A 17,667-nucleotide genomic window follows, 5' to 3' on the forward strand; every position below is an offset into this window, starting at 1 on the left:
TTCAACCATACCAAACAATGCTTATTATAACACAATGAATAAGCAACAACAGGACTTTAGAAATGATTGCAAATTCATTAAAAATAAAAAAAAAACTGAAATATCACTTTGACACAAGTATTAGGACTCTGCTCGATAAATCTAAATTCAGCTGTTTGACACAAGTGACCGTGCTGGGGGGCAGAGATGGCTCACTCCCCAAATGAAGTAGAAGAGACAAGCCCTTAAGTAGCAGTAGCAGTAGTAGTACAGTAGTATTATCATGTATCAAAACATTGCATATTAATATTTTTTTTAATTATTGCACATATTTTCCTATGACAGAGTACTTTCCAATGTCTTATTGTTCCCCACTTTGTTTGACTATAATGTTTAAGGGGCTTACTCAAGGGATTCCCGTTTCCTTCCACTACGGTTGCCATCTGTGGACCTAAATTTAGAACATAGAGTAATTTTTTTACAATTTGAATATTCCAAAATTGAACTGAAAGTTTCATATGTCTTGACAGAGCTTCCTGTTATGCTAGATGCCACCATGAGACTTGTGCTGGAAGAGACACATAATCCCAAGCCTTCAGCTTACTAAGATGTCACACGTCATGTAGACACACTGAGAGAATGTGCTTTTAGCTGAAAGTGCTGAAGGGGCACTGCAAGTAATTAACGTTTTGGGGTGTAACAGTGAGAGTTTTTAGCATATTCAAGCCTGTTAATTAATGTGACCTTAGATCAGAACATGTGAGGTGACAAAGTTTAAAGTTAATAAGTTATTAAACACTTTGAAAGTGAGGTACAAGTTCACTCATATGTCATTGAGCCTGACAAGGTGCGACATATGATAGAACTCGCATGTCAGCATACAGCCACTATAGACAAACACTGCCAGCATGTTGACGATCTCTGCTGTCTCAGGGTGTACTCACAATAGAGACGTTTGTCCCGTACCGTGCCCAAGTGCGATTGCCCCACCCCCCACTACCCCGCTGGCCTGCACTCACATTGTGCTTAACTTTCTCGGCCCATGACCATCAAACTTCGTGTAAAGCCAAAACAAGATCTGAACACTGAGTGACAGCATGCATGTCAAATTGATTTTACTTATATTTTAGTTGTTTTGGAGTCATATAGGGCACGATGATGCTCTACCCCTCTTACAGTTTATTGAGTGTGCAGCACAGTGTTTTGCTGTTAATCATGCTGCATGTCTAAGAAGATTTCTATGGTGACAAATAATATAAAAGGAGGAATTTGCAGCTTTTCTTGCCAACTAGAATTCACGTTCATCTGTCAGGTGAGAATAAAAACTGTTTTTAACTCAAAAGGTACTGAATGAAATAAGAATTGCACTGACTCGGCGTATTATTGGCGTCATGTCTGTTTTCCATGCTCAGGCACGTTTAGTGATCACACAGTTCCAGAATGCTAATGAACCCCGTTTGGGTCCGCCTCTTCCAAGTGGGCCAGGGCACGGTACGATCACACTAGTCAAACAAACTAGACTTTGCGAGGTTACATGAGGACAAACGTGCTTGGGTGTGGACCGAATTGCCAGTGTAAGTACACCCTCAGTTACCTACTAAAGTGCTGCCATCTAGTGGGTAGCCATAGATTTTCTTTTTTTATTTTGTTTGAACAGCTTGCAGAGAATAGTGTTATAAATAGACAGTTTATAGTTATGTCAGTGCAAAAAAAGATATAAAGCAGCCAAAGTTTATCATTTTTGATGATAATGACAGTTGCAATCAACTGGAAGATGGGGAATCTGTAGGCTCTGCTACAGATGCAGATAGTTGCCCCAAAGTAATTTCTTCATCTCAAAGTGCCCAAATTGTCACAAATGTCAAGACATTCTGTCATCCACTGAGTGCAAACAGTGACCAACCACCAAAAGTGTTTTGTGCAAGAAGCGCGGACAGTGCAAAGAAACATGTTTTATTTATGCATATGTGCACACTGCGAGGTGCCATCCAGCCAGAGCTATCCTCCCAATGTCAACTTTTAGTCATGCTGCTGGTGAAAACAAAGTAATTCACATATTTTATATATCTTTCAATGGATTTATTTACATTTTCAGAGTGAGGTGTTTAGGATAGATGGCAGTGGAGGTTTTAACCAGATTGTTTAATGGAATCTTGGAAAGTGAGAGGATCTCTGAGGAGTGCAGAAGAAGTGTACTGGTGACGAAATTTAAGAATAAGGGGGATGTGCAGGACTGTAATAGCTACAGGGGGATAAAATCTATGAGCCATGGCATGAAGTAATGGGAAAGAGTAATGGAAACTTGGTTAAGAAGTGAGGTGATGATTAGTGAGCTGCAGTATGGTTTCATGCCAGAAAAGAGCCCCACAGATGCGATGTTTGTTCTGAGGGTGTGGATGAAGAAGTATAGAGAAGGCCAGAAGGAGTTGCATTGCGTCTTTGTGGACCTGAAGAAAGTATATGACAGGGTGCCTCGAGAGGAGCTGTGGTATTGTATGAGGAAGTCGGGAGTGGCAGAGAAGTACTTAAGATTTGAGCAGGATATGTTCGAAGGAAGTGTAACAGTGGTGAGCTCTGTTGTAGGAGTGATGGATGCATACAAGGTGGAGGTGGGATTGCATCAGGGATCGGCTCAGAGTTGACAGACGAGATTAGACAGGAGTCCCCATGGGCTGTGATGTTTGCTGATGACATTGTGATCTGTAGCGATAGTAGGGAGCAGGTTGAGGAGACCCTGGAGAGGTGGAGATATTCTCTAGAGAGGACAGGAATGAAGGTCAGTAGGAACAAGACAGAATACATTTGTGTAAATGAGAGGGAGGTCAGTGGAATGTTGAGGATGAAAGGAGCAGAATTGGTGAAGGATCAGCAGTACAGAGTAATGGCGATTGTGGAAGAGAAGTGAAGAAGAGAGTACAGGAAGGGTGGAATGGGTGGAGAAGAGTTTCAGGAGTGATTTGTGACAGATGGATATCAGCAAGAGTGAAAGGGAAGGTCTACAGGATGGTAGTGAGATCAGCTATGTTATATGGGTTGGAGACGGTGTCACTGACTAGAAAGCAGGAGACAGCTGGAGGTGGCAGAATTAAAGATGCTAAGATTTGCATTGGGTATGACAAGGGTTGAAAGGATTAGAAATGAGGACATTAGAGGGTCAGCTCAGGTTGGACGAATCGGAGACAAAGTCAGAGAGGTGAGATTGCGTTGGTTTGGACAAGTGCAGATGAGAGATGCTGAGTATATTGGGAGAAGGATGTTAAGGAGAGAGCTGCCAGGGAAGAGGAAAAGAGGAAGGCCTAAGAGAAGGTTTATGGATGTGGTGAGAGAGGACATGCAGGTGATGGGTGTAAAAGAACAAGATACAGAGGACAGAAAGATATGGAAGAAGATGATCTGCTGTGGAAGCTCCTAACGGGAACAGCCGAAAGAAGAAGAAAAAGAGTTTTGACACAGTTACTGTTGATAATAAAACTGTTGCTTTCTATGATATTCCTTTACATTTTTGATGATGTAGTTCATTATTTATCATATATGCATAGACCTATACTGCAGCATCATGTTAATAAATGGTCCAGCAGTCTGAATGTGTGTTTGCATGTGTACAGTGGTGTGAAAAACTATTTGCCCCCTTCCTGATTTCTTATTCTTTTGCATGTTTGTCACACAAAATGTTTCTGATCATCAAACACATTTAACCATTAGTCAAATATAACACAAGTAAACACAAAATGCAGTTTTTAAAAAATTTTAAAATTGTTTAGGGAGAAAAAAAAATCCAAACCTGCATGGCCCTGTGTGAAAAGTAATTGCCCCTGAACCTAATAACTGGTTGGGCCACCCTTAGCAGCAATAACTGCAATCAAGCATTTGTGATAACTTGCAATGAGTCTTTTACAGCGCTCTGGAGGAATTTTGGCCCACTCATCTTTGCAGAATTGTTGTAATTCAGCTTTATTTGAGGGTTTTCTAGCATGAACCGCCTTTTTAAGGTCATGCCATAGCATCTCAATTGGATTCAGGTCAGGACTTTGACTAGGCCACTCCAAAGTCTTCATTTTGTTTTTCTTCAGCCATTCTGAGGTGGATTTGCTGGTGTGTTTTGGGTCATTGTCCTGTTGCAGCACCCAAGATCGCTTCAGCTTGAGTTGACGAACAGATGGCCGGACATTCTCCTTCAGGATTTTTGGTAGACAGTAGAATTCATGGTTCCATCTATCACAGCAAGCCTTCCAGGTCCTGAAGCAGCAAAACAACCCCAGACCATCACACTACCACCACCATATTTTACTGTTGGTATGATGTTCTTTTTCTGAAATGCTGTGTTCCTTTTACGCCAGATGTAACGGGACATTTGCCTTCCAAAGAGTTCAACTTTTGTCTCATCAGTCCACAAGGTATTTTCCCAAAAGTCTTGGCAATCATTGAGATGTTTCTTAGCAAAATTGAGACGAGCCCTAATGTTCTTTTTGCTTAACAGTGGTCTGCGTCTTGGAAATCTGCCATGCAGGCCGTTTTTGCCCAGTCTCTTTCTTATGGTGGAGTCGTGAACACTGACCTTAATTGAGGCAAGTGAGGCCTGCAGTTCTTTAGACGTTGTCCTGGGGTCTTTGTGACCTCTCGGATGAGTCGTCTCTGCGCTCTTGGGGTAATTTTGGTCGGCCGGCCACTCCTGGGAAGGTTCACCACTGTTCCATGTTTTTGCCATTTGTAGATTATGGCTCTCACTGTGGTTCGCTGGAGTCCCAAAGCTTTAGAAATGGCTTTATAACCTTTAGCAGGCTGATAGATCTCAGTTACTTCTGTTCTTATTTGTTCCTGAATTTCTTTGGATCTTGGCATGATGTCTAGCTTTTGAGGTGCTTTTGGTCTACTTCTCTGTGTCAGGCAGCTCCTATTGAAGTGATGTCTTGATTGAAACAGGTGTGGCAGTAATCAGGTCTGGGGGTGGCTACGGAAATTGAACTCAGGTGTGATACACCACAGTTAGGTTATTTTTAACAAGGGGGCAATTACTTTTTCACACAGGGCCATGTAGGTTTGGATTTTATTTCTCCCTAAATAATAAAAACCATCATTTAAAAACTGCATTTTGTGTTTACTTGTGTTATATTTGACTAATGGTTAAATGTGTTTGATGATCAGAAACATTTTGTGTGACAAACATGCAAAAGAATAAGAAATCAGGAAGGGGGCAAATAGTTTTTCACACCACTGTATATTCATTCAGTAAATTGTTTCTAAGATCACATAATTACAAAAACAAAAAAAAGAGATTTCAAACACAATGAGAAATAAAGTAGTAAAAAAGATTAGTGCTGTTATTACATCTCCTCCACTGGGTCAGCATTCCACAATTACTGATGCAATACAGGGTGTGTCTGAAAAAGTTTAGGAGTCCATCTGCTTAAGATACATTGATCCCCAGATGAGGAATTCATAAGTCTCTACAGTTTGCCTTCCAGAGGAGGAGTTGCCTTCCATGTGCTCTCGAAGTTGAACTTACCATTCTTAGGTCTACACGGGCAAACATATGATAAGAAACTCTGGAGTGCTTGCTTTCCTCAAAACACATTACGCCAGCACTGACTATGAGTACATCTGGTTAAAGCAGCAGCTTGTAAATCCTCACCACTGATTCATGCCTCCTTGCAAAGACCACAGAAATGGGTGAATTAGGAGGACCTGGGTTACTTTTGGCTTACTACAGGTGTATATCGTAATCTTTTTTATTGTATTTTACATAACGTATAAAACAATTCAATTAAATTACTTTTTTTTTTAATCTTAAAATAATGGACTTTTCTAGGAGCCCCTGGTACTGGCCATCTACATGTGGTTGCTTCCAGTACTTGAAAAATAATAAGAGAGCTAATGTGCAGCAAAGCTAGGCTCCTGCGAAAGGATGAAGTGCCACAAACCTAAAGCCAAATCTGTCCAGGGACTTCTCCTCCACTGTACTCCATGTTTGTTGGGATATACGGTACACCAGCCCCCCCGAGACCCTGCTTAGGAGTAAGCAGGCTTAGAAAACGGTTATGGACAGCAATAAATGAACTTCTGATCCTGCCATACATAGGGACAAGGCTAGTTAGAACATAAGAAATGTGATAAATGAGAGGAGATCTTTCAGTCCATCAGGCTCGTTTGTTTAGCTAAGCTGTCCCAGTGTCTAATCCAGATTCTTCTTAAATGTTGCCCAGATTTCTGCTTCAACTCCATGTCTCAGTAGTTTCTTTCAGAATCCCTCAACTCTTTGCATAAGGTAGAGCTTCCTGGCTTCAGTCCTAAATGCACTTCCCCTTAATCGCTACTGACGTCCTCGACTACGTGATTCACCCTTAAGTTGAAAGAATATTGCTGGATCTACTTTATCAATCCCTAGATTAGATACCCAAACATTAGTTCTGTTGCCAAACCATTTCTAATGTTTGCCTCTGGCCTATACTGTAAATCCATGTCCAGAGGCTTGCTTCTAAATGAGTAAGTGTGTGGATGTCCACTAGTGTTTCTAGAATGAGTATTCTGGTAAGGCCATGAAGACCTGGGAGGATGATGCTCTCAGAAGGGGCCAAGCCATCCTGATAGGCTGTAGATAGGGTCTGACTATGGAGGGGATTGTGTGCTTAAACAAAAGAACTTAAGACTTCCTCCACGGCCTGGGTATGTGGCCACCAGCAACTGTAGGAATGATCCTGGCTTAAATCAGCTCATGGAGTGAAAATGGTGCTGCCTGTGACCCGTTCGTTTGTGTAGAATCCATCTGTCTACCTATCTATCTATTAAGTAGTACCCTTCATATCTATCTATCTATCTATCTATCTATCATATAGTGCCTTCATTATCTATTTATCTATCTATCTATTTATTTATTTTGTAGTACCTTTTAAGTCTATCTATCTATCTGTCATGTATTTCCAATCTTTCATTGTAATGTTTTTCATTTCTATATCTCTGGCCCTGGGATGAGCTGGATGTCTTATCTGAAGTTGCCAGAATTCCCTGTGATGGTGAAATTGAAAAATCAGTTTTAGAAAGCCAAAAAAAGTGGGAATGGATCTATCTATCTATCATATAGCGCTTTTCATTAATCTATCTATCTATCTATCATATAGTGCCTTTCATTATCTATCTATAAAAAATTTATATTTTTTATATTTTATTCTCATTGTTTCAAATATATAAAAAATGTAATTACTGTCTGCCTGTTTTTTCTGTTAGGGCATCATGCAAAAACCACCACACCTATTTCTATTAAACTTAAAAGTTATTTCAGGTACAGTCCAATTTTAATTATAGACTAATAAAATTGTAGATTTTCTACTTCTATATTTCCAGAAAAAATAAAAACTGAGACAACCTCTCTAAAAGTTGGCATTTTCTCTGGACCTTTGCCCCTTTGAACCTCAACATTTCCAAAACACAACATGATGTCGATGTGATTTTTACTCCAAAAGAATTAGAAACGCTTGCGTAACAAAACAACCCCAAAGCATTTATGTCAACCACAACAATTGTTGAGAGTTTTTAAATATTTAAGATTGCTGAAAAAGAACAAAATATTTTACGTTTGCCACTCTTTGTAAGTCATATCAAAAGTCTGTTCCCTCTCTTCTGAATGCTCATTTTATGATGACCAATAAAGGTCCTGTTCAGTTCTTTTCTAGGGCAAGTAATAAGTGGGCAAATGACCCATTTGTGGCAAGATCCATGTTTGAGCTGGAATACAATAAAAAAATAAAATAAACAGTCTTTTGAGACAGTGGGAGTGAGGGGGTGGTCACTTTGTGGAGATCTGCTGCTTGTGTGTGTGCCGCTCAATGCTCATTTGTCTTTGAGCGATGGAGTTGTATGTGGCACCTGTGGTGCATTCTATGCACTCTATTAACGTTTCAATATTATTACTGAATGATTGAGATAATTATCACTGTTATACAAACTGCTCTTTGCTGCAAAAATACTTTTATTTAAGTCAATATTATATTTAATTCCAGAGCAAAATTTCATAAGGGCTTAATAAGATGATGTTAGGTAATACTAAAAAAACACATGGCTCTCTGCTGTGATGAGGAGGACATAACAATCAGATCTGTTTTTTATTTATTTTCCACAAATAATGTCCATTTTATCACTCATCTGGACAACACTGGGTAGAACAGCTAGCTGTTAGTAAAAACCCGCATCACCACCTAATGAATTCTTAAGAGCTTTTCCATTTATGACAATTAGTGCCATCCTTAGGGATTTTCAGATGGGTGAGACGATGGGGGTTGTTAAAGGCAAATCCACACCCTTAAAAGTAGGAAAAGGGTGGTCTTGCTTATTGTGGATGGAAATCATTGCTCCAGTGACAGCAGCAGCTTACAAAACTAGCTTGACGAATTGAATGTTCTCATTAGTAAAATGTCAAATCTTTGTAAAGTTTTAAGAGAAAAAACATTTTCATGAGATGCTTCATAATGAGCGGATAATTACAAGGTATAATACTGTACTGTGTAATAGAAACTGGAGCAGATAGACGTCTATTTGTACCCCACATGTACATCTTAAAAAATATATCTATATATATAATTCACTAAGGCAAGACACCCATGGAAAGTACGCCAGAAGGGGCGTGGATTCACTAAGTCGCCGACAAGTAAGACACCTATGGCGCACGAAGGAAGGAGCCACGCCGGAGGTGAATCGCCATATGCAGCGTGTGAAACGGTTTGCGAGGGGTATCCCATGGGATCCGTAAAACAATCCTTTACGACTGAGGTTAAAACACAATGAAGTAAGCAGTCTTTAAAAAACGAGTTTTCGGTTACGACGCATGACCACGTGCACCATAGCAAACTGTTTTACACGCTACATACAGCAATTCGCATCCGCGACAAACATGCGTCTTCTTAGATGCTCCTGCAGGAACACGGAAAGTCTACGTGAGTCACAGGTGCATCTGGACTGTGCAAAGACGACAACGACTCAAGTCCGCCAGTTTTCAGTCACGGACGATTGTGTGTTGGTTTGTTCCGTGCATGGTTACAATGTTGCTTTTCTTGCTGATTTATTACATTACCGATGTTTCAAATGTTAATTTTCTCCCTGTGCTTAAAAATCATTAAAAAACCGGCCTGATTATGCGACGTATGGTATGCCGCGGGTTGACTATTTAAAATAATGCAACATAAAAACTAGAAAAAAAATAAACTTGAAATGTCAGTGGTTTTGCTTTTATTAGTGAGGTTGGCAAAGTGAAATTAACTTGACAACATTAGATCAGGTCAGGGTGGGGAGCATGCACTGGTACGGCACGTTTCCGCACCCACCACACAACAAAACAGTTTGGGATCCCAGTTAGCAACCTCTCCAGGCAGACACAGGGTCTAGTCCCACCCTCCAGAAATGACCCTCTATCTGCCGCAGCCAGGTGTCATGTGGGCGCCCCCTAGGCCTGGTCCAGCAGCTTGAGTCAGATCACCCTAGGGGGATCACGCCACATGGCCATAGTGCTGTCATTGACTTACCTGACAAGATTTCTTAAAATAAGTGAAATAATCTCCTTGATAAGTCAATACATCTTACAGTAAGGAAAACAAGATTTAATGACTTGGTATAAAAACCTTACACTGACACAGTTTTACTGCTGACCATGGAGGTGACACAATGTGTTTAATGGCTGCGTGAAATCCTCCAAAGTGTTACTAAAAGGTCCTGAAATTAAAGCTTACTGCTGAAAAAAAAAAAAAAAAACATATAACAGACTGGCACCAAAATACGACTTGCTACATCAAGTGTGTTTTTAAAAAATATTGTCCAACTGACATTGATTTCTAATTTACTTTAAACATTTCTAATTGCTTTTTGCTTCCCCCATATGAACCAGCAGTTAAAAATGGAGAGGAACTCTTACTCCATAATCACTCTTCGCTCTTTTTCTGCAGAGCAGACATTTCTTGGTAAATTTCAGAAGAACTCCAGAACAGCTCCATTACAAGAAGTGTAATTAGGTGAACTGAAACCGATTAGCATTTAGATTTAGCTGGGAGTTACTGCAGAAAAAGCTTTAGGATTTTATGGCATTTAGAATAAACGCCTAAAGCAACAGACTCAATGGGTTTAAAGGCAAACTTGTAACAAAAAGTAATCAACAGACAGTCGGGGAGAGGAGGCTTATCAAAAGAGGGGGACTGAAATACTTAACTGAAATACAGCACTTGTAATGAATTTAATAAAGCCATTATTGCACTTTCCTGGTAAAGCTCCTCATTAATTATGCCATGAGAGTCTATGTTGGCATTGGCAGATCTGTGCTTGACCTGTCACTCTGACAGGCAGAGCTTACAGTAATGATGACAGTAAAATTATAAACTTATAAAAGTAACCATAAACATATACATGTGACTAACTTCTGTGAAATCAACTGACGTGTCTAATATAATGAGAAGGTCTGATACAATTGACGTATAAAATATTTAAACACTGGTCTAAAACCCCTGCTTATTACGTCCACTCCAGCAAGGCAGAGAACGCAATATCACCGCCTGCTCAATTCACTACATCAGAGTGTTTTTCAAATGAGAACCTAAGTAAAGAAACATCTGCACTGATAGCTCGGAAACAAAAAAGATGTTTAAGTAGCGAGGAGCCGCAACTTCAAACAATACAGTGAGCCGGTTTCATGCCAGCACTTAGTGGCATGGTCAAAGATGGAGCTCCATGAGTGCAATGATATATACAGGGTTATTCAAAATGAAAGAGCAGATTTGAAAAATTTATTACAAACAAACTGTATAAGACAGAAACACATTCCGCACATCACTGGATAGAGGAAAGTTCAAAGTTTGGTCCTTGAGGTTGCATGCACTTAACATGAGCACCAAGTTTAGCGCAACAAACACCACAACGGTAGACCATTTCTTGCCACACACGAGTCAAGTGGTCCCTAGTTACTAAAGACACAGCTTCCTCAATTGAAGATTAGCGGGCAAAGGCAGAACAAACACTCTTTGTGAATTTCCCCTTGGGATTAATAAAGTACTCTATCTATCTATCTATCTTTATGTAATGTACCTCCAGAGATACAAATCGCACTCGTAGATTTGCTTATAAGGCGGGTGTTTGTTGAACAGTCAGCAGAATTCACGTTGCACTTGAACAATGGACTTACACTTCGCAAACTGCAGCATGCAAAATGATTTATCTTGTGGTGTTGTTGCCATTTTACTACAAATGAGAAACGGCATTCGGTGGCACTCACTGGTACTTTTAGGTAGGCTTTTAAACTTTGAACTTTCTTCTATCCAGTGATGTGCAGAATGCGTTTCTGACTTATACAGTTTGTTTGAAATAACTTTTTGAAATCTGCTCTTTCATTTTGAATAGCCCTGTATATATATTTCAGGTGGCATGGTGGCACACTGGTAGGTGTGGAGTTTGCATGTTCTCCCCGTGTCCACAAAGGATTCCTCCAGGTGCTCTGGTTTCCAAAGACATGCAGGTTAGGTGATTTGACAACACTAAATTGGCCCCAGGGTATGGTTGGTATGTTCGCCCAGTGATGGACTGGTGCCCTGTCCAGGTAATTGTTTCTGCCTTGCGCCCTGTGCTAGCTGGGATGGGATCCAGCTCCCCCCATGACCCTGTCCAGGAATAAGCAGGTTAGAAAATGACTGACTATATATCTTTTACTTATTGCTAATGTGTGGCAATTTGTTGTACTTTGTAGTTGCCATTCTGTCTACATCTTTTATTGATTGAGGCATGGTGGTGTAGTGGTTAGCACATCTGCTTTACAGCTCAGGTCACATTTTTGGCCACAATTATCGGTCCAGCACTGTGGGCAGACTTTTCCTTAGCACTCAGGGACATTTAAAAGAACTCTGCACCTGTGCTAGTTCAGTTCCTCCTCCTCCCCATTGACTTTAATTTATTTTGCCGAGTTCAGCAAAGTTTGCAAAGATTTCTGTGATTTCACCGAACTCACAGCATAGAGAACTCCATAGGGTTCGCTCATCACTATTCATTATAAAAAAAAATAAAACAGCAACGTACCTTCTAATGCTTTCAACAAATAGTTGTGGTGTTGCACACCAAAGACCAGACACCTCAAAATGCTTTATTAAGATAAAAGCTTCATTGCTGTCCTCTGCTGCAGAATCGTTCAGTGCCAACAGCCAATGGCTAAACTCAGACAGTACATCTTCTCAATGGTAGGCCAAATTAAATTATTATTATTTATGTTGTAGTCCATAATTTTGAGCCACCCCCAATGTTTATGAAAAATCAACTCCAAGATTAAACATATTTGTTCTAATTTTTAAGCTTTTCAAAGCAAATGTAAACCACTGTCTTTTATTTCATTCTTGCATATCATGGCTCCAGGGAGTGGTGACGTGTTACATGTTGGTCAGACATGCATGTAAGAATTTCATTGTATCCTGTACACTTGACTAAACTACCACTATGAGTTTTTCTCCAGATGTTCTGGTTTCCTTCCATATATCAAAGGTTTCTTAGTAATGCTATTCTGGCCCATAGCAAGTGTGGGTTCGTGAGACAAACTGGCTCAAGCTTCTTTGGGCCCGATGTGTCCAGGATGGGTTCCGGTGCCCAAAGACTCTAAAGCTGGAGAATGGAGTTTGAAAATGTATGCATTGGTAAATATTTAAGGTGTTTATACATACATTCCCAAGCCCACTTAAACCATTTCAAGGTTATAGAGGGTCAGTGTCTATCTTGGAAGCAACAGGCGTAAGGCCTCAGGGCACACATACATAACATCCATCCTTATGCCAATTTAGAGTCAATAATTAACCAAACACCCATAGCTTTGTGGATGTGGGAGGAAAAGTACTCTGAGAAAAAACTGAAGGCTGCACCAACCTGGTGCCCCATGTTAGATTTTATTTATTTTTGCATAACCACCACTCCAGTCATTGTTAAGGGGGCTACAATTTTCATCCACATCCCTACTGAGACCACTACCCAGCAAAAAGGTAACAGGAAATGCCTGAAAAATGAATGAAGTGATTTTTCTGAATTAACCTGAAAATGTTCATCTTCAAAATATGAACTATCTTGCAGTAACAGCAAGTGTAAACTTTATACCTTCAAGTGTAAGAAGAAATATTCTTTCAGTAGACACATTAATGAGCCATAAGAAAAGCTTTGTGAAACAAATAAGGAGTAAAAATGATTTGTCAGCATCTGCCCATATTCAAAAATTATTTTCTTTACTTCAGAGATTTTCTGGGGTGCTTTGCACATGCAGCAGACTACCAAGTAAAATCAATTTGTGCATCAAATACATCATCATGACTTGACGTCCAACTGTTAAAGGATTTGCTCAGGCACACTGCAACCGAAGGAAGGCCTACATTCAAGAAACACTGAAAGTGCTTGGGTTCATGGAAAGCTAAAAGCTGTTTGTGTATTGATGTACTCTTTATGCATTTGAGGAAATTAATTTGTGCTTCATTTAATCCAGAGGACTGTCATCATCTACTTTTTGACCCTCTTTTTCCACACTTCTTCTTCCACCTTCCAGCACCTCCTCCCTCCACATCTTCTTTTACTTTACTTATCCACCTCTCCTTCAGCCTTCCTCACTTTCTCTTCCCCTGTATTTCCATTCCCATCACTCTTTTGCCCACATATTAATTTTCTCTCCTCATCACATGTCAATACCACTTCATTCTACGTTCCAGTACTTTCTTTGAAGTCTCTCTCATTGTTGTTTAACCTCTGATCTCTTATGCTGTCCTTTTTTGGTAACTCCACACATCCATCTTAACATCCTCATTTCTGCCTTATTTAACTCTTTCTTCTGTGCTCTCTTTACTGGCCATGACTCAGCTCCATACATCACTGCTGGTCTTACCACCGTCTTTCACCTTAATTCTTCAATCACGCAACACTCCTGATACCTTCTTCTAATTGTCCCATCCACACTGCAGTCTATGGGTTATCTCTGCCTCTAATTCTCCATCTTGGGCTGCCACTGATCCCAGACATTTACACTTATCCACTCTTTTCAATGGCTCTCCCTTCAGGCTAACATCCGAATCCTGATCGTCATTAAACCTCAGATATTCTGTCTTCTTCCTATTTACCTGCAACCCTCTCTCTTCTGAAGCTCTTCTCCATTATTCCAAACTCCTCTCCACTTCCTCTTTTCTGGTGCTACACAACACCATGTCATCAGTAAAAAGTCTACACCATGAAGATTGGACTTCTATCTCACAAGACAACACATTCATAACCAGATCAACCATTCTTCTCTGAACTTGTATTGATAAATCTCTGTTGAAATTCAGAAGAATCCGATTACATAGTTAAATGAAATATCACACTTGTTTCACATGGTTTCAGTTTCAAATGGTTCAACAGAAGTTACTTTGTGTACAATGAAATGCTCTAGACCTGCGTTTCTCAAACTTCTTTTTGTATCACATATAAGTGTGTTAGCAACCCACCCAGGTAAACCAAGCAAAAACATAACTCAGAGGGCAGGGGTCTCTCATGGAGAATCGAGCACATTCATTGGACCAGCGACCAACTTTGTAACAAACTACCAATATAAACAACAGCAAATCGTCACCCACCAGCGGCAGCCCGCAACTGAGAAACACTGCTGTAGATGCCCCTGCCCTACACTTTTGTTATTATGTACTCAATGTAGGACACAGATTAATAGTAAGTTTATAATAGTGTCTTGCTGGTTTCAGATTAGCTCCTTTTCTCACCTCTGTATTTTTTTCTTCCAGGAGGCATCATTGATGGGTAAACTCTCTTCCGGTTATCCTAAACAATGGCAAAATTGCAAAAGAAGAGATGCTGTAGTGTTTCTCTGTGTTGAAATTCTTTTTTCTTATTTTATTCATATTAACTTTACTTAGAAGCAGATAACATTTCATACAATCAAGTCAAACTTAACAAAGCAAACAAAGCAAATTTCAACCACCACCCACGAGAAACAGAGGAGAGCCGTTAACCAAAGCTATTAAATCACTTCCCATCTACCAAATATATATGGCAGCCATGTTGTTTTTTCTTCAGTTGTGTTTTGAGCTCATGTTTGTAAAGACCAACCTTATCAACCTTTTTTCATGTGTACAGGGTGGATCCCCAAACCTTTCACTTTGTCTTGTGTTCTTTTACAGTACATATATGGACTTCTCTTCAGCTTATGAAGTGTTCAGTACAAAACAAATGTCAAAATAATGAAGGCTGGATACTGACCTACAGTAAAATGCTGGGAGACATCGGCATCCATCCACATTACCTTCATTACCACTAGAATTATCTTTTCAGTTTAAGAAAAAGGAGATTAGGTGGAGACACGACTAAAGTGTTTAAAATTATGAAGGGAATTAGTCCAGTGGATTGAGACTGTTATTTTAAAAAGAGCTGACCTCACCATGGGCCTCATCCCCTCCACCTCCTCCTTGGTGTACCCTTCCTTCATCCAGTCATCCTCTGTCTTTCACTCCTTATGCCCAAACCATCTCTGCTTGTTTTTCTTTCTCCTGTTTGGAAACTTGTAACTTTTGTGCAATGTTTTTCATTACACAGAGAGCCATAGACACAAGGAATGAGTTAGCAAGAAGAGTTCTAGACAGAAGGACTTTAGGGATTTTCAAACTCGACTTGATGTTATTTTAGAGAAATGAATTGGATAGGATTGATGAATTTGGTTGGACTGAATGGCCTGTTTTTGTCAAACATTTTCTAATATGTTAATGTCCATCCATCCATACATTCTTACAGTTTCAATTTTCCTAACAAAGCGTCAAAAACAGCTTGAGACTATCCAAAGAGAAGTAGATGCACATGTCTACATGGCAAGACACATAAACATAAATAGTTTGGTGGAACCAACACAATATAAATATGTTTACAATGATGTCAGCTCTAATCTTACCCCCAAAAAACTTAGAAAACACTTAAATGTACTACCAGAACCTACCTATGCAAGTGGCTCAATTGAAAATGGACTGTCTTCTTGAGGACAAGCATCTGCTAAAGCATCCGCTAGGTTGGCACTCTCAAAGTTTTTTATTTACATCATTGACTCCATGATTTCTTCTTCTCCCCATGTGTGAAGAGACTTTAGTTCACTTCATTGTAACTAATGGATCTGTACAGACAAAAATAAATACGTAAGTAAGAAGGGGTCTCAAACCATTAGATAGATAGATAGATAGATAGATAGATAGATAGATAGATAGATAGATAGATAGATAGATAGATAGATAGATAGATAGATAGATAATTAACTTTGACTTCAGTCAAAGAAATATAGAGATTTTATAAAAAAACAACAATCCACTCAAAAACACACAGGCATTACAAAAATAATGAAAAAACTCTGATCAAGTTAATGATAAGAGAGCAGTACCAGTGAGGTATTATAAAGGCATACTACCATAGATATGAAGGAGTCACCACAGTTTTTCATGACACACTCCTGCTGAATAGTTTTTTGACTAAAAGTCCTCAGTGTTAGTCTGTCAAAGAGGGGTGTGTAGCATTGCTCATAATGACCATCACTTTTGTTTTCATTCTCTCCTTCTCCACTACCTCCAGCAGGTCCCATAACTGAGCCTGCCTTCTTTATTAGCTGGTTGATTCAGTAGGCCTCTTTTGATGAGATCTTTCCAGCCCATCACATCACAGTACAGAAAATTACACTGGCCACCACAGATTTATAAAAGACACAAAGGCAGTTACCACCCATATTAAAGATGCTCAGACTCCTAAGAAAAAAAGTCAGCTCTGCACTTTCTTAAATAGCTCATCTGTGTTACTAGACCAGTCCAGCCTGTCACTGATGTGGACCCCAAGTACTTTTAGCAATGTTCATCCTGCACATCCACTCCCTGAATAGTGAGAAGACATAGAGGCTCTTTGGTGCAACAAAAATCAATAAGCAGTTCCTTGGCTTTGTTTATGCTAAGTTGCAGACAATTCTCAAAGTTCACCACCCAACTCTTAGCCTCTGCCTCACCCCCTTCATCAATACACCCCATTAGAACAGAATAATCTAAGAATTGACAGACAGACAGACACAGATAGATAGTTTCATTACACTGATGCAGACAAAACTATTTCATAAGTTATTACATGATGAGTGAGGGAACAAACATCATTGGTTCGATGAAGAAGGTCCTAATGGTCACTCCTAAGTTGCCAGTGCTGCACCAAAACAAACAGAAATTACAACAACAACATTTATTTATATAGCACAATTTCATACAAACAGTAGCTCAAAGTGCTTTACATAATAAAGAATAGAAAAATAAAAGACACAATAAGAAAACAAAATAAGTCAACATTAATTAACATAGAATAAGAGTAAGGTCCAATGGCCACGGGGGACAGAAAAAACAAAAAAACTCCAGACGACTGGAGAAAAAAATAAAATCTGTGGGGATTCCAGACCATTAGACTGCCCAGTCCCCTCTGGGCAAATTAGACAGACAGACAGATAGATAATTTGTCTTTTGTTGAGTACACTACTAATTTTCACCTATTGTCTGATATTTCTTATTTTTTGTAGGACGATTCTTGATATGATACGTGTGGGGAAAAAGTTAAACAGTAAAAAAAGATCTTAAACAAAAAAAAAAAACTTAAAAAATATATTTTAGAAAGTGCAACATACAGAATTTAGAAAAGTTTCATGAGAGTCTTCCATTGCTCATA

At 39.5% G+C, this 17,667-nt stretch overlaps 1 protein-coding gene across 4 annotated transcripts in view; it reads right to left on the reverse strand.

Annotated features, from left to right (window-relative positions):
* Positions 1-17,667, reverse strand: part of LOC120517927 (transcription factor HIVEP3) — a 512,318-nt gene that overhangs the window by 344,099 nt on the left and 150,552 nt on the right. For 3 of the 4 annotated variants that reach the window (XM_039740449.1, XM_039740450.1, XM_039740446.1), the window contains exons 2-3: positions 15,929-16,099; positions 14,706-14,763 (exon numbers count right to left, since the gene is read on the reverse strand). The gene's annotated coding sequence lies outside the window, so the exon portion shown is untranslated. The remainder of the gene's footprint in view (positions 1-14,705; positions 14,764-15,928; positions 16,100-17,667) is intronic. The other variant, XM_039740447.1, reaches the window with a different exon arrangement.

The sequence above is a fragment of the Polypterus senegalus genome, chromosome 17, assembly GCF_016835505.1.
Source record: "Polypterus senegalus isolate Bchr_013 chromosome 17, ASM1683550v1, whole genome shotgun sequence".
Classification (NCBI taxonomy): domain Eukaryota; kingdom Metazoa; phylum Chordata; class Cladistia; order Polypteriformes; family Polypteridae; genus Polypterus; species Polypterus senegalus.